This window comes from Microplitis mediator, chromosome 5, assembly GCF_029852145.1.
Source record: "Microplitis mediator isolate UGA2020A chromosome 5, iyMicMedi2.1, whole genome shotgun sequence".
NCBI lineage: Eukaryota > Metazoa > Arthropoda > Insecta > Hymenoptera > Braconidae > Microplitis > Microplitis mediator.
Window position 1 is genome coordinate 10975219 of NC_079973.1, and position 14951 is coordinate 10990169.

Sequence of the window (14951 nt, forward strand, 5' to 3'; positions counted from 1 at the left end):
TCATATTATGAAACCACATTTGTAGAATACTTAACTAGGAACGGAGGCAAAAACAATATCTTGTTCCAATGTTCAATTTTAGAGCCTGCAATACTCATATTCGACCATGAATTAGTGAAGATAAGTGAATATTCACTAATTCAGAGTCCAAACCGTACACGGAGAGAAATGTCAAGTAAATATTCATATGCAGTATGGTAATGGTTACATTACTCTATAGTTTGTGCCACGACGCTCTTATGTGACTGCGTATACAAACTATAGAGTAATGTAACCATTACTATGATGCGCTCTCTTAAATTTGAAACAGTGAAAATAGTGACTATTCACTCTCTTAAAATGAATCGGTTAAAAGTACTCCAATCAGTGAATATTCACTGCACAAATAGTCCCAAGTATGTCACTAATTCAATCAGTGATATACTTGGGACTGATTCGCAATGAATATTCACTGATTTTCAAAATGTTTCACAGATTCATTTTAAGATAGCACTGTTTTCTCGTGAAAAGAATGTCACTAATTCAAATAGTGGTATACTTTTCACTAACAATAAGTGACTATTCATCTCTTTCACTAATTCATGTTTAGAGAGAAAATTATAATAAAAAATATGTCAAAAATAGAATTCTATTATTTTAAAATAAAAAATTTTCTCCAAAACGTCATATTGTTATTCTATTCACCATAAAATAAGAATCTCAACCCGACCAGTACCATCAGTCGCTTACTTTGACTGAATAATGCGTTTTTAGAAATTTTATATGAAAACTGATTTCAAAATCGGGCAAAGCCGGCAATGTTTTGCTTCAACGTTCGTTCGTTAGATTAAATTTAGGTTGCATTAAATTCTTTAATAATTATTACAATTATATGTTATTCGATATATATTTTAAATTTGTGAAAATTAAATAAACTCATATATTTTATAAATTATTCTCCAAATGAATAAACTTATAGTTCAATTGATATTGTCTTTGAGCAAGTAAAGGGTCAGGTGTTGGTTAAGTAATGGCACATCACAACTTTTAGTGAGCGACTATGGGTCCACTTAACGATCTTATTTAAAAAATTAATAATTAATTATCAACATTATTCTCAAAATTGAAATTTGATTCTAATATTGAAAACTACAAAAAATAACTATTAAAAAAAAATGATTTTTCATTTTATTGTGCTTTAATTTCACTCTAATGAAAAGTGAGCGGGTAATGGGTCTGTTACCTCACCGACTAATTTAATTTTCAAATTATTGAGAACCTATTCAAAGCATCACAAATTTTCTGATAAAAGACCGAATTATTCAATTGAATGTTATAATATTGATCTATAAATATTTAAATAAAATTTTATTGTAAACATTTATGAGACTTTCGGTTGTAAATAACGACGAGGGAAACAAGAAGTACGGTAACATGGAAGGAGAACCAACAGACAGTTGGAGAATGGATACTGACAAAAGAATGAAGAGGGGATGGACAGTGGCAAGGTGTAGGTGTAAAAGCGCGCTTATGTTGATGATTGAGGGGGGTAAACAGCAAAGTGGTCAGCGGTGTTCAAGCCTCGTGTTGACCTATTCGTTTCTGCGCCGCGCCGCAGTGCATAATGGCTGATAGACACGGCTTTATCTACTATGCACAATCTTAAGTAACGGATTATTTCGATGAGACAATCCTTGTTTACTTCTCGAAATAACAATAAATATAACTATTATTAAGTGTGTCGAGTCCTTGTGTTTGTCTTAAAAAATGTTTAGGTTAATAGTGAAAAATAGTGTGACGTAACTTTTTTATGTAATTTTGAAGTTGTGTGGCTTGATATTGGAAAAGTTGATGTTGTAAAAGTGAACAGATATAAGTTTTATACAAATGATTGATTGATGGTGTTGGTTACTGTTTGTTTCCAAAATAATGGAATCATTGTTGAAGCGGTACCTTGTAAGTATGCATCAAAAAGTAGCATATAGCAATTTTTATGTTCCACTTTTACAAACTATAACTTTTTTACAATTGATGTCTACTCTATATCTTATCATTGAGTATTTAGTCCGACGGCATATATATACATACATACATATGATGTCTTCCACATACTTCTTCAATTATGTGTTATTTATAAACAGTATTGTATAAAGACTTTAAAATACTAGAATGTATACTTCATAACCATTAAATATATAGAAAAATAATATATTAAGACAAGTATTATGATTTTTGGTGTAATCATTTACATGTTCATGCTAATTTTGAACATTGCACGCTGAAAAAAAGTAGTGATACCTCCTATCTTAACGAAGCACCCTTTTGCACCTTTACAATCTTTTAAATTTGAAGTAGTGAAAATTGTGACTATTGACTGTTTACTAGTGAAAATTATATCACTACTTTAAGCAGTGGTATATTTCTCACTGGCAATAAGAGACACTGCCAAGTAGTGTTTTTCACTAATTCATTTTAGAAAGCATTTGAAAGATTCTCATTCCTTTACGTTGACTTTTCCTATCGGAGATGGTGATCATTTTTACTCATGATGATCATCATTGTCATCTTAGATGGCAAGCTTACAAATTTTTTAGATGTAAGAAATATTACTTTAGATGGTAACTATGACCAGCAATGATAAGAACATGAATCGTTAACATGTATTACAATGATCCTGGATTGAAAAATTTGATCTAATTTTAGTCTACTTATAGTGCACTCTAAAACAAAGTGTGTATTCAAAATTAACACTCTTGCCAAATAACATTAAGACGCGTTAAGTGAACGACAGATATTAAACACACTGTGAAATGTGTTCTAAGTGATTACAAAAAAACTATAGTTTTTCTTATAGCCTTAAACATGGAACATATTTCATGTGTGTGAACATAATACACTTGTTACACACTTAGTTACAGACTATGAGTTTGGATTAATTGCTCTATTTTTGAACCAGTTGTTCTGTCTTTCAAATTGTATCAAAATTCTTAGGTGTTTTTGATCTGAACCTCAAAAACAGACAGAAAAAGTCTGATGTTGATCTAGAAGGAACCAAAAACAGACTAAAAATTGGGGAAAACAAGTCTGAAAATAGTGTAAATAAGGAATAGTACAGACAAAACCCGATCAAATTTCACATGTTAACTGAATACAAATAAAAAGTAAAATCCCGGGTCAAAAATAAAACTTGGTTTAGATTTGGTCGTCTTAAATCGTGACTAAGTAAGACCAATTTAGTCGAAACCAAGGTGAATTTGCGTGAGTTCGTCTTAATTTCGACTTAACTGGTCTTACTTAGTCACGATTTAAGCCGACCAAGTCTAAACCAAGTTTTATTTTTGACCAGGAATTGAACAAACACGACTTTGAATTCTTAATTAATTGAAAATGGACCAAATTTTTTGACCCGAGATTATCCGATACAATTCCCTATTAAAAAATCGTAAAAGTTATTATTTTCCTGTTAACGTATATTCTAGAAATTACAATTTATAAATTTATAAATTATAATTCCATTATCGTGAGTTACTAAAGCATTTTATAAATTAAAAACACAATCTATTATGTATTAATTATTAATACCTGAATCAATTATTGTTCAAAATAATAATATTTCTCATAAAAAAGTTATTTCTATTAAAAATTAATTTATTTAATTGTTAAAACTCCGGACCGGAGTCACTGCGGATTGAAATAAAATTCGCGTCACTTCGAAATCTTTTCGCTCAAAAAAAAAAATCCTTCACTTCTTATGCGACGTGATTTTTTTCTAAACTCCGGAACTTCGAGTGAACTCTGATTGAAATAAAATCTGAATTCACTCCTTATTTTTTATACTGTAAACATTCTTTTAAAAAAAAAAAAAAATTCATGCAATTACAGCAAAGCAAAATTACATAATCACTCTCATTAATAAACCAATCAATCAATCTTTAATGATTTAAGATCTACTTAATTTTGTTTATTGAAATATCACTTAAAAAGTAAATTATTTTTTCGAATTCTTAAGCTAAAGTTCCAATTCAAATTCTCAAAGCTTTGTTTTTTTGCAGAACATATTGTAGTAACTTTCTGATGTCACAAACAATTTCTACACAATTTTACAAAAGAATTCGATTACGTAACCATAATTTCGTATATTGAGACTTGTTGATACCAAAAGCGATTGTTTACGCTTTTTGCAAACTGATTACATAAAAAATAATTTTTTAAAGCAATAAGTTATAAATCGAGACTGGTTGAGATATTGTAGATCGTGTAAATGTGATTTTAGAAGGTACATATATGTATATATAGATGCAATGTAAGAGATAGAAAGAGCGGAAAAGAAAGAAAGAAGAATAGAGAGCAATATAAACGAACCGGTTAGACTTTGGCGGCCGCCATCTTTCCCCTTCGTCTCTCATCTCTGCAGCCTCTGGCGGGAAGGTTTGCAAGCATGTGCAACTTATATGCGTCTATCCTCAGAAAGCAGACTTTTCAGTCTTTTTCTCATCTCAGCTTCTCCGAAGTTCCGTTTCTACTGGTCTGTTATTTTATTTACTTTCTACCATTTTTATTTAGATTTTTTAATTATTTTCTTAACACTGCGTCTTTGCACACCGCATTTGAGACCCAAAAATACTTTATCTCCTTGCACTCAAATACTTCGTTTTTCAAATCTAAGATGAGAAGCTCAAGTTGAACGAGGTCATGAATTCTACTGCGATCATCGCGAATTTATTTTATTTTTCCGTAAACCAAAAAATTCATTCCACTAAAGGAATTATTTTCGTAGACAATCACTTTTTATTTGAAAGCAATTTTTTGTGATTCAAAATATCCGTTCTTATGAAAAAATTCATTGTATAAAAGTGACAATGACAAGTTAGCGTCCTTACACGTACGGCGAGTACATTTTTATTAAAGTTATTTTTGCAAAGATTCATCTCGTCGCTAGAACGGTGAATGAATCGCGTTTTTTTTTTTTTTTTCTATCATTATCTTTCTTGTACTCTTGGTAGATGACTTGAGGCAATAAATTAGATAAGACCGAAGCGTTTGTGTACGGAAGTCTCCACTGAGACGCTATACTTCGAATACTGCGTTGTACTCAAAACTGCATACATATATAATACATACATATATATATATATATATATATATATATATATATATATATATATATATATATAATATAACCGGGGTATTTTGAATAGTTCGCGATTACAAAAAAACACCTGTTATTTCGCGAGTATTAGTTTCTAGTAATTTATATAACAATAACGCATATAACATCAACTACGTATATAAATTCATGAACATTGATAATAATTTAATATACATTGCGATTACTCTTGATGATACTCAAGTCAAACACGCGAATCTATGATTTTCATTCGCGTTGCAACATGTATTGAGATATATTCTTGCATTGTGTGTTCATCGATTGTACAGAGAAAAAATTAAACTTGAATTGAGAATTCTTCATTTTTCAAAATTGAATACCCGTTTTGGGTCATACTGTTTTTTTAATTCGGGATAATGTTAGCTTGCATCAAAAACGAGAAAATTCTTCAGTCAAGAATTTTAATCTCAGTTGAAGAAAATTGATTCCCTGATCAAAAGTTAGAATGATTTGAACGAAATTGTTTCATTTTTTGACCACTATAATCAAAATTATCAAAAACGATCTAAAAATGTTGATACCTAATTGTGAGTTTCCATCGTTAGCAACACGTCCCGAAAAGTCGAGATTTCCGAACTTTTATGCCAATCCTCTTTGTCCCATGTGATTTTTCATGTTTGTAATGTAATTTGTATTGTTTTACAAAAGTTCGATTTTGTCTGAAATTTCGAAGTTCGACATGTCGAACTTTTTTCGAACCTTTTTGAATTTTTTTTCTTACACGAGTTTCTTGTCCCAAGTATTCCATTCTCTTGATTTGAGATTCTAGTGATTTTATTCCAGGTAGCACTTTTTATACCAACACATGTCCTTTGTTTTTAAATTTAGCAAATGACGTCAAGGTTACTCAAAATTTGGTCGTTTCAATTCAATTTTTAAGAGACACTGACTTTGGATGGGATCGAACTCGCGACCTTCGAATTAGAAGTCTCGACTGTTATCTACTAGGCTGACATACGTCTGAGATATTAAAACCTAAAATTTAAACTTTGAATACTATGACAACGGTATAGAAGTTTCTCTATTCCCATGGATTGAACAGACAAAAGTGAATCTTAAAAAACCAAGAGACTGATTTTCTTAAACTGAGTGACCATTTATGCTCTAAGTCGGTAATAGAATTGGAACAAAATTTGAAGTTCTCTGAGTAAAAGTTTTTCTTTTCAATTGAACAAAAATTCAAAATTGGGTCAAGAATTTAAATTTATCAATCTAAGAAATTTTGGATTGAATCAAAAATATCAATTTTAAGAAAAAAATATTTTTGGGTCAAATAAATTCTTTATGATCCAAGTTTTTTTCTTGCGTATAATTATCAAGTACTGAAAATCCATTGCATGATTTACACAATAACTAATATTAGATAGATAAAAAAATTTCATGTAACTGTGGAAGTTGGATGTGAATCAAATAATAATATCAAGTGAATTAATCGAGAAATCAATGAAAAAAAAATTTTTTTTTTTTGGTGTCCCGTTTATTCTGCTAACAACACGGGATGCACACGACTCTACAGGCAGACACGCGAGCATGCGCAGTCACGTACTTGAGAGCCGATTAAAAGTGCGTAACGCGTGCGTGCGAAGTTTGCATACAAATGCGGGTAAATTTTTGTTTTTCTTTTTTATTCCATTTTTATCACAATGGTTATAGAATCGTTGGTAAATATACGTTTGGCGCCCTGACTTGGTCATATATACTTAAATATAAATTGTTGGATACAGTGTCATGTTTCATCTAACCTACAATCTTAACCCAATAATAGCATATTGTTTTCTTTCTTATTCTTTAACTGAAAAAGGGGGTATTAGGACACAAATAGATACTTCGGCTAATGGCTAGATACATTTGATTCATATTTATCAATAAACAGTATTTACTTTTGAAATAATATAAGTTTAAGAAAATTTTTAACCTCTATATCAATCAACTAAGAAGTAAATTATAATAAATGACATTTTTCTTCAAGACTGATTTGAAAAAGTCGGCTCGAAATTTATAGTATTTTATTCTAGAAGGCTATGAAACAAAAAATTAGTATAGTATAACCTAAATTTTGTTCCGTCCCTGATGAAAAGAAGCGATTCAAAATGATTAGAAACGATTCAAAACAATTCAAAACGATTCAATTTTACTACTATATAGATATACATTCAACATTGAGTGAATCGTTTTGTTCAACCAGGGGTTAGACGAATATTTAATAATTAATTTTTATAAAAGATCAAAAACAAATCAACTTGTTCAAGTACAGACCAATTTGTCCAAATGCAGTTAAGTTCGACTAAAATCAGATCACATTTTTCAACCCGGGATTTTTTTGTAACTAAATATTATCACTCGCGTTTTAAATCGAATTTACAAAATTCACTGCTTATAAGTCTTATAAAATGCAATAGTCCTCTTATGTTTAAGAAAATAAATGTATTCTATGAAAACTAATATGAGCCTTATAAACATCTATGATAATCTATAATTTTTTTCAAGTAAAAACCCGAATTTGAGATAATCGGTTGTAATTTCAAAAGCCAATGACCCAAAGTTTTAAGAAATAAATCTGTTATTTCTTAAAACTCTGTATCGTTGGCTTTTGCTATTCCATTGCTAAGTAATGTCTACACTTGGGAAATTTTATTATACTATCTACGATACTAAATTTTAATTTTCAATAATTTGAGGATTTTCAGGTCTTAATTATAATTTTAAATCGATAAATTATTCGCATTTAGATCTTATTGTTCTCATTGAGGATTTTGTGTACTAAAGTAGAGCTACTTTCTGAGCGGCAAATAAAACATCAAAAGAATTGAGACTTTTGAGGACTAAAATAGAATTTGTTCTTTGACTCGGGTTGCCACATAGTTGTTAGATACTACAATTCAGATCGATTATTTAACAATTTAAATAATATTCACTAAGATCGAATTCATTTTAAAAATTTGACTATCACTAAATGATAACTTTTACTATAAAATTATCTCCGGGTATTAGATCATCATATTACTTTTTTTCCACTCAGCTAGATCACTGGTTTTATCTGAAACTATAAAAACCTTCACATTTATATGTCTGTATTGGTGAAAACGCCTGAGTCGGTATGTGTAATTGCAAAACGACAATACAAACAAAAGTTCTCTATACAGTTTGTGTTATGGCGGTGGGACTAGTGCAGTGAGGTTATATTCACCTGCCTTGGGGATTCTGACGGGGCCCACGGGAAACTTATTCACTCTCTCCTTCTGTTAGCCTTTGCATCTTTTGCAAAAGGGTCTCACAATACAACCGGCTCGGCAGCATGTCACCGTTTGCGCGGGTGACTCTACGCTGGTTCCTTTTACTTTGCAGTCTTGTCACGCCTTACTTCTCCTTCCCCTGTGGCTTCTTATATACAGCACATATGGAGACATGCTGTATTCTGCAACAGCCGTTCTCGGTCCACAGGTTTATTCGATAAGTACTGTCGCCCACCTTAGACGATTGTCTACGTTTTAGAATACAACCACACAAAATAAAGATTTTATCTCAGTACTTTTTGTATAATCGTTTCATTAAGTTCCCATACATCAATCATAGATATAAACCACATCCATAACTTTCCTTGGTGGAAAATATTAATGGTATAAATATAAGATACGTTTGTTACTGATTCTCATTGAGTCATAAATGTACCAGTAAAAATAGATAGTAAATGCACATCGATTCCGTAATAAGAATTACTCGGTCTTACGTATCCTTCAAGGAGGATAGTATGAAACCACGTATACTATACACGTTAGAGTGCTATTACTAAGAGTTGTCTTTGGCCTCAATTGAATAGGATGTTTCTATGTGATCTCCAGTCATGGCGAATGCTTGTGTTTCATGAATATTGTAGACTATTTAATTAAACGGGAAGAAGCCAATGGTATTTTTTCTAATGTAATGTGGTAATTATTGCCATGTAGTATGAAGACGCAGAATTTTGAAACGTATTATTTATTTGACAGTAATTTGCCGAATTTTGAATGGTAGTACTCACCATGCTACGCGGTAAGAAATATTTTGCGGATATCACGATGCTAGTATGGGCTCGAACGCCATACTGTATGGTATCGAAGATTTTTACAGGATGTGAACTTGTATGCATAGATGATTCGACCATTGCGGGAATAGTAACATTGGCGATAGTTGTCGCGGACGCCGCAATGTCAGTATGGCCGTCAGGCCCATACTGCGTTGCCGTATCCACAATGTCTCTGGCAGACAAACCTAGTCTAACGACATCTATATAGTTTTGGCGGTAATACGATAGTATACATTGATTGACACGCCAGAAATTATGGCGGAAAAAACTAGTAGCATTGTGCCCTCGGCATTGTAGTATGGGTCTCAGGGCTATGCTGTTTCGCCGTGCCTACTATGCATACGTGTTAGCAATACAATACCAAAACTATATATACAGCAATACAAGCTGTATTATATTATTATATATGTAGCAGTACAATACCAAAACTATATATACAGTATAGTAAATATATATATTTTACATACTATTTTAGTATCTGTCTTGAGACCATACTAGCATGGTGTTGAACGCCATGCATTTCTTACCGTGTATGACACCACAGCATTTTAAACGAGTACAGTTTTTCCGTGTGTCAACGGATAAATTTACAATTGTTAATCGAGATAACTCGTAATATATCGATAATAAATAAAATTTTTAATAAAAAATGACAATATCTATTCATGTATTCATCGATCCACTTGTATAAAGATATCAGATACGTAAAAAAATTAATGGGGATTTAAGATGACAAATATTCTAAAAACGTATTGATTCAACTATAAAGTTATGTCGTATTGTCACATAAATTCTTATACTTTCTTTTGTTCATTCTCCATGATTTATATAAGTCTTCTGCTTTCGTCCCTGTCGTTATTTCTTTTCTGTTTCATCTCCACCCTCTTGAAGAAAGAGTCCCTCGTGGATAATGTCCATCCATATTCCCAATCTGTCAAAGCCTCCCTCTCGCGGTAAGACTTACAGTCGAGTGTTGTTATGTAAATATAGAAAAGGTTGTTGATTCATGCATGAGGACGGCATGAATTGCGTTGTCTTGTTTTACGAGCCGTGAAACTGATGCATTTGTATCCCTTACCGATTCTCTGTAGTTACGCGAGCTGTTTATATGTATATATATATATATATCTGTATGTACATATGCGCACGATAGTGCTGATGTATTTTATTATATTGGTTGTCCGTGATTATACGACTTTTAGCAGACGTTCATCTTCAACATATTTTCATGGGCTGACACCCACGGAAAATAACATGATACATATACGAATTTAAATACAATAAATTTGATGTAACCCAGGAAAACATGTACAGAAAAAAAATGTAACTTCAATCCATTCTTTGAATTAGAAGTCTTGTCTGCTGTCCACTAAGCTGACATACGTTCGAAATATTAAAACCCAAAAATTTAACTATAAATTCTATGACACCAGTACAGAGATCTCCCTATTCTCCATGGCATAAACAGTCAAATGTGAGTCTTTAAAAACCAAAAAATTGATTTTCTTGAACTGAGTTCCCACCATTTTTTGTAAGTCAGTAATACAGTTGGAACAATAATTAGAGGTTCTCTGAGCAACGAATTAGTTCTCTTCATATAAATATTCTCGGGTCAAGTAAATTCTTCTTGATTCAATTTAGTTTTTTTTTTCTGTGTACCAATAGGTTATTATTTCATATTTAATCTCTACGTTGTCACGATATCAGATATATTAACATATATTCTGATAAAATTTACTTGCTAGACCAGGTTCCTCATATATTTTATTGACTGAACGATTCATGTTCTGTTTACTTCGCTAACTTGAACGCTTCCTTAGTGCGTGCAACGATCGTCTATCGTTATCTGGTGCGAGTATCATGGTACACAACGAAGCTGTGTACAGTCCAACCCCCGATGTACGGTTATGTTGACCAACGGTATACATATAGGTGTTTGCGTGATCGCACGAGGCTGCCGTGACAACGATCAGACCGACGTTCTCAGTGATATGTGGCGGGAATTTCTCGTTTCAATTAGTATCACCTTAGTATCCAGCTTGTACACGCGCGAGTCTGCGTCACTGGTAACGTGTTTTTTTAAACTCAATCGAGCAAAGGATCCTTTGGCACGGCCATCGGCATCCCATTGAAAAAACTCGCTAAATCTCGGCGCACTCTTTCTCATTGACACCTTCATAAGGACTTAAATCATCAGATCACGCTTTTTATTCGACAAACTTGATCTATATAAACACTCGTTTTGATCATCAAGCTTTTTAAGGACAATGTGGTTACAAGTATCATGTATTGAATAATTTAAATCAGTGCAAAGTAATTAATTTCTGTAAAAAAGTACTTTTCATGCCATGCTTCTAAATTATTCATACACAAGTTTTTTTCTACATTCTTTGTGATATATTATAGACAATTAACTCTGTCAGTATCTTATTTTGTCCGTATAATTAAAAATGTTTTATATATATGATGCCTTTATGATAATGTTTTTCTCCGATTTCTACTTACATCAACTTTTATAACTCAATATTATAAAAGTCATGTCTGTTCATCGAATTTCTCTTTTAACCGAAAACTGATTAATGAATTTCATATGATATTTAACTGTTGTCTCAATAATCACAATTTTTTATGACAGTTCTGTAGTGAGGAAAATCAATCGCGAATTGAAGTAAATGCATCTACTTGATGAACAATTCATTGAACTAATTTAGGTAATGGTTCTGTGACAGACCGATTTAAAAGTATTGTGGACAAAAATTTTGTCTGAGCCTTTACCAATAGATCTGTTCCTTATAGAAAACCTTACATTCGCAAACAAAATACTCTCTAAAACTAAATTAGCGAAAATTAGTGAATATTGACTAAGGCACCCGAGGGTAATAAGTCCTGTCGGGTAATAAGGCCTAAGTGACAAAAATGATGTTTATAATAATCGCCTCCGCTAAAGGCTACTCTAGTAGAAGGGTCTTGTATAGAGAAGTTACGACAAGTTTATAGAGTCCCGATACCATGTTCCCTGTCTTCTATATTTCATCATCCGTCATATGCTGTCGTAGCGCAGAAGAAATTATAAAAAACAATCTAGTCTTCTGACTTTTAAAAAGTATTGTTGCTAAATTCAAGTGATGATTCATCTCTAATACCAATTTTATTAAGTATAGTTTAACTATTACAGTTTGTTTAACTCGTAGGCCTTATTACCCTATCGTAGTAAAATAAGGCCTATTCGTATGGTTTTTGTGAAAGTTTAATTTTATGTTTGTTTATGGTAAAAATTACCATTACTTCATTATATTTTATGGCTAATGTATTGAAATAAAGATTAATGATACATTTCGATAATTAAATGCTATATTTTCGATTCTATTCTAAATCTCCCTTAGCTAGGTCTTCTTACCCACCGGTACCTTATATTTGCTAGTGAATTTTGCCAATTCAGTTTTAAAGAGTATTATCAAATGATGTGTAATCATTGAGCATGCGCGAGTATATTTCTGTGCATAATGACTTACTTTTCGAAAAGAAGATGGTCAATGATTTTCGAGCCTTTTTGTACGGTCTGTATTTTTATCGGATTCCTTTTATGTGTTTTGATTTTATTCTAAAAAAACTTCGAATTTCATAGATCTATGATGAAGTATTAACTTTGACATCATTTTTTTCAAAATTGAGGTGGTCAATTTTAATGAGAACTTTACCTTATTTGTAATTAACTAAATGATATCGTCAATTTTGACCAAAAGACGGAAGTTTAGTTCTTTGGAATTGTCAAAATTTGAATACTCTTTTAGCGTTCATAGTTTTCTCTATGAATAGAAGTACATTTTGCGGAATACTATTTATGAAACTGCATTACTTTAGCAAGACGAATGTTAAATTTAATACACATAATTTCGTTACATTGTATTTAAAAAAAAAATGATCTGTATGTGAAATAGTGACGTGGAATTGATGACAATGTAAAACTAAAAATACAGTTTTATTTATTAAACACGATGTGTCGCATATATGTTATTTATCTATTCATTTTATCTGATTTGCAATGGAGGCTATTAACATAATCTGTGTATTTCAAATTATTTATTTGGAATTAGTCGTGGTCATCGCATACATCATAGGGGTATTAAGTAAGCTCGTGGATTTTAGAGCTTGCCTATCTTTCTCCTATTTTATATCTCTTCTACATTTGTTGGGGATGGATTTAGGACGATCATGTTTTACTTATTGCTTAGTTTCATATATTTACTATCCTAGGACCCAGATAAATAGTGAGAAGAAATACTGTTGGTGAATAAATGATTGTGCAATGACAAAAAAAAAGTAACATAACGTTATGGTAATAATTACTTGAAATTATGAGATATAGACCCGTTTTTTAGGAAAAAGTTTTCATAATGATGGCAAAAGTTCCGATATCGTATGATAACTGAATTGTGTAATGATTACCATACTCGTGGAACTAGTTCCTATAGTCGCGTAATCACACGCGTGGTAGTCATTCTCATACTATTATAGAAGTGGTTACCATTACACTCTGGTAACGACTACTATGATAGTATGGTAACCATTGCCATGATTTGGATCCCGGAAAAAATAGACTTGGAAAAAATAGATCCGGAAAAAATGAACTCGAAAAATAGACCCCTGGACCCCACTAAGGGTGCGTTCCACTTGACGTTCACAACGCCACGCTAAAGTGTATTTAGATAGGATTTTGAGGCGTTTTGAGCGTTGTGAACGCTTAGTGGAACGCACCCTAAGGCTTTGCCCCTGGACCCTACCGGAGATTCGCCCCCGGGCCTCCTGAGGTGTTCGTTTTTCACGAAAGAAATTAACAAGTGAATTAACAGACATTGAAAGACATGATACTATCAAATTGTAAAGCCAAGTATGAAGTTCCATGTGAAATCGGTAGTCAGCTGAAAAATTCATTTGCCGGGTCTATTTTTTCTGGGGCTGTTTTTTCCGATTACTCCATGATTTTATGGTAAAGATTCCTTTAACATGAGGAATTTCTAAATGTTATGGTAATCGTTAGCATATATTTTGATAAACATTACCATAATATGAGGTAACGTTCACAATAGTAGTATGGGAATGATTACTATACCGACATAGTAATTATGACCATAATCTTATCAGAACTATTCCGATATCGTATAGGTATGAAACCCCATAGAGATAGAAATAGTTACCGTTATTTTTCTAGGTGTCATTCTTATAATCGATATGTTCAAAAAACCTGTTACCATACAATATGAGAACCATTTCCATAATATATTGTAATTTTTACCATAAATTTCTCTCCGTGTACTGACTATCTCTAGAGATTAGTCTCAAAACTTTCTGCTATCTACTAACTCAAACATATTAAGATTTATTCAAGATATGTTTTCGAACAAACTTTATTTTTTCATATTTTTTTTTTAATAAACACAGATCTCACTTATTTTTATAAATTAATCACATAATTACATTAAGAGAAAAGCGTGGTAACAAACCATAAAACTTTAGTTAATAAGTTGAGGTCTTTATAAATGGGATTTCAACCGTGGGGTAGGTGACACTATTTACTTCATCTTAGCAAAGTTTACGAGTTATTTAGCACACAAAAATAAAATTAATAACTTGAAAGCCACTTCCTCGATTGATCTCAAGATTAATTAGATCTAATTTTGTTAAACTTTTTCTTTTGCCGTAGCCTAATTTATTCACATTTTTCAATTCATTCGAAAGATATAA

General features: G+C 31.8%; 1 protein-coding gene across 2 annotated transcripts in view; it reads left to right on the plus strand.

Moving 5' to 3' along the window:
• LOC130667638 (homeotic protein antennapedia-like) overlaps nt 1-14951 on the plus strand; it is a 193115-nt gene that overhangs the window by 18782 nt on the left and 159382 nt on the right. Inside the window, exon 1 of one of the 2 annotated variants that reach the window (XM_057469366.1) lies at nt 1612-1935. The exons of the other annotated variant lie outside the window; for it this stretch is intronic. The gene's annotated coding sequence lies outside the window, so the exon portion shown is untranslated. Of the gene's footprint in view, nt 1-1611; nt 1936-14951 lie in introns of those variants that run through there. 2 annotated transcript variants of the gene reach the window in all.